A 3,832-nucleotide genomic window follows, 5' to 3' on the forward strand; every position below is an offset into this window, starting at 1 on the left:
CATAAAAAAGGTGTGATCTCAGGTTTGGAGCTTAGAAAAATAGATTTTTTATTCATGAAAATGAAAAAAAAGAAACAGTCTTTGCAGCTAGTAAAAAAGCACTGCTACAACCCACAGGCCGCAACCCAAATACACTATACACAGTACCGAAAACATTACCAGAGCACTGCTAGAACGGGGAGTTTTATATAGAAGATCCAAACGAGATTAATGTTTGATCCAAACGGGTCGCGGGCGCAGGCCGGAGGAACGTCAGCACGGGCACTATACTACAAGTTAACTGGAACGATCAGAGATCACTCCGTGGTAACTGGTAAGCTGCTGCTAGCAACCTACGCCAGCTGTTGTTTCCCAGTTCTCACTGGAAGTTACTCCGAATACTTCACAGCTATACTTCCATAAAAAATATTTTGTTTATTTTGTTATACAAATGCAGAAATGCTCGAATTAGCAACAAATTCATTTTAATACGAAGCGACAGGTCAGTGTCTTTGTGATTAAGCAATCAAAAGGACAAGAAATGTAAACACTCTGTAAATTATATTCTTGGAAAGGGCGAACAAACAAGAAATTGGTTAAGGCTTTGGCAAGATACGCTGACTGCTACTAAGCAACTGGAATATATGGCAAAAGGAACATGAACTTTGCTCTAGTTTGATATGGTAAGCTTTTAACTGCATGAATAAGCAATTCTATGATCTATTTACCAATCAGCAGGATAGATAGATAGAAGAGGAACTATGTTCAAAATTCTTACAAATTCATCCGGAAGAATCGATGCAACTTCATATGCAAGTAAAAGAAATGAGAATCTTTGCAACCAGGCAGATTATTATGCTACAACTACATGCCTGGAATCGATCAGTAGAAATTTATCTCAAGAATTGGGATGTCAAAACAGCACGGAACTCACCTCGTGTAGGGGCACTGCGGCGGGGAAAGGTGCACGCCGTCGCCGTGCTTGCGTGCGCCGAGCCTTGTCGCGTTGTTCCTCGCGAAACCTCGCTCCACCACGGCGGCAACGTCGTCCGCGGGCGCGCCGTACCCAGGCCCGTCCCATGGGGGAGGGCAGGCAGTGCGACGCTCGGGGGACCATGGCACTAGGGGCCCATGAGTATACGTATATGTAGTATATGTATTTGGCTCCATATGGTCACGTCTAGTTCAGTCTGCGGCTCTGCGCGGCAACCCTTTCCTACTCGCGACTCCGCGTCAAAGCATGCGTGCTGTTGCGCCGCGGCGGCTGTTCCGGCGTTCCCAAATCCTGAAATCCCAATTTCCGTAATCTGGAATCCCGTGATCCCAGCAGGCGCCCACTAACCCAGCTGCGCTGCAGTCCCTTCATCCCTGTCCCCGACTCTCTGCGATAAGTGATTATGGTTTCAGTTCATCAGTATTTATTGTTTGTTCGATCTGAAAACTTCAGTTTCTTTTTTACCTTGCAATCCAATACATACAGGCATCAAGCGATAGTACAGCGAATTGCTGATCTATTAGTTTAATTATTTAATTCATCAAGGAACTTATGGACATGCCACAGGCAGCAGGCTGCCCATAATTTGTTTTAAATTTTAAGTCATTTCATGTTACTGTGATTTCACCGTTCTTTAAGCTTCTTTGATGTATTGTCGTTTTTTAACGAACTATATTTTGCGAGTTAACTCTTATAACCAGTAGTACTATATAGTTCAATCTCGTGATATTAAAATATTAGATTGTCGGGACTTCATTGTCTTGCTTGCCCAAGGGCCCTAGAAATTGTTGGGACGGCCCTGGCCGTACCAGGCGAACATGGCGGTTCCGGCGGCGGCTCCGCGCGCGTCGGCGAGCAACCGCGCCTGCTCCTGGAATGCGGTGGTCCTCGCGCCGTGCCGCGCTGCGCCATCCCGTAGCTGAGGAACAGCTTGCTGACGACCTGGTAGTACTTGTCGTTCTCCTCGAGCCTCGCCGCCGCGTTCCCCCACGCCTTCCTCCTCTTGGCGTCCACCCCCACCCCGGGGCTCTCCCCTGAGCGCTCGTCCACGCCCGAGGACGACTCGGCCTCGTCCTCCGCCGCCGGCGCGCCGTCGTCCCTCTTGCGCTTGTTCCTCCCTCCGCCGCAGTCGGCGGGCGCCGGGAAGAAGCAGCCCCCGCGGTGGTCGATCCACGCCAGCCCGGTCTCCTCGCCGGTGGCCTCATCGATCCTGACCATCCACAGGAAGTCGAACAGGTACGCCTTTCCCCCGCACGAGGCGTCGGCCATCGCCCTCCTCTCCTGGAACGCCCGCCGCAGCCGCGGCACCGCCTCCCCGGTGACGTCGACCCACTTGCCGTCCTCAAAGCAGAGGAACCTCGCCGGCGCGCCGCTCCGCCGGAACTCCCGCCACCCCCGCAGCAGCGTCGACGTGCCGGCGGAGGCCGCGGATTTCTCGTGCGTCAATTTTTCTCGCGTCAATATTCCTTTTTCCGCGACCCAGGGAGTGGAGGAGGAATACCATACAAAATATGCTGATCGTTGGATTGTTCGTGAATAATGAGAGAGAATATTGAGGACAAATTTAGACGGTTGATTCGGATGTGATTGATTTTGTGCGTACAATTTTTAGGATGTATTTAGGATAACTATCTCAGCGGGGGACGTTTTTCTAGGTGGAACGAGCGAAGAAAACTTGGTGTATTAGTAGGGTAGACGTGTGCGGTATAAGGGTGTTGTGCTCGTATATATTGGAATAATGTGTTGCACACGTTTATAAGGGTGAGCGCGTGTACAGGCATGTGATTTTGAAAAAAAAATATGTTCACGGTTCGTGTAGTTGTGTCCTATGGTTTGAATAAAAAAAAGAAGAATAAAAGCAACACCATGCGTATCGTACTATCGTAGAGGGAGCTCGATTTCCAATGATATCGTGTGTGCACAGGTTAGCGTTTCTGGCTGTGCACGGGCGTCCTCGTTCCCGAGTACACGACGATGCAGCAAAAAAAAGAATCGGTATATGTTGGTTGTCGGCCTAGGCCCAATAGTACCAATTGGCCCACATAAGGTGATTGGACCTAGTGGGCTGGTGCGTCGGAATTAGTTTTGGCCCACACAATGTAAGTGCACCGAAGAAAAGCTCACGTTTTTCCGCCGGACTCATTTTTTGCGCCCGCCATGCATGTTCTCTAAACACTTTTGTACGGTGAAGATTTGTGTCGACATATATAGCTTCTAATACTAGTTCTAGCTCGTGGGACGCTAAAATTACGCGGGCTGCTTTGGGTGTTCATCTGGGTGTTGGGCATGCAGATGATGGTGCGGGTAGCCCGTGAGTCCACTTGGCCCGCCCTGAAAAAAAAATGTTGGACGGCCCGCCGCGTTTTAACCGGGCTTAATGTGGCCCATCATGCAGGATGCCGCGAGGGTCCTCGCGCCCTCGTGCGCATCGGTCGCGAACACTGGATGCCGGCCCGGGCCCGCGGACACCGCCGGGCTGTCCGGCCGGGCGGACGACACCGGCGTTGGCATTCGCTGCTGGGCCTCCGGGTTGGCCGCCGTCCGTCGTCTCTGGCCCGTTGCACAAATGTTCTAGCTACCAAGTTCGAATTGCGGTCGGCGTCAGGCTTTCTTTGCATAACGTATTCCGATAAAAAAAGATGCAAAGAGCCTGATGGGCCCATAACGTGATAAAAAAAGATGCAAAGAGCCTGATGGGCCCATAACGTGATAAAAAAGATGCAAAGAGCCTGATGGGCCGATAATGTGATAAAAAAAAATGAGAGTGCCAGCCTACGCTACTGGCTTATAATTGGATCAGGCTTATTTAAGTGGAACCTGGGAGGGGCCCTACGATTCGTGGGCTTGGAGCGGCCGCAG

General features: G+C 50.7%; 1 pseudogene; it reads right to left on the reverse strand.

The window, feature by feature from the left end:
- Positions 1-909: 909 nt before the first annotated feature.
- On the reverse strand, positions 910-2,448 carry LOC136532418 (uncharacterized; annotated as a pseudogene).
- Positions 2,449-3,832: the final 1,384 nt, after the last annotated feature.

The sequence above is a fragment of the Miscanthus floridulus genome, unplaced genomic scaffold, assembly GCF_019320115.1.
Source record: "Miscanthus floridulus cultivar M001 unplaced genomic scaffold, ASM1932011v1 fs_613_1_2, whole genome shotgun sequence".
Lineage (NCBI taxonomy): Eukaryota > Viridiplantae > Streptophyta > Magnoliopsida > Poales > Poaceae > Miscanthus > Miscanthus floridulus.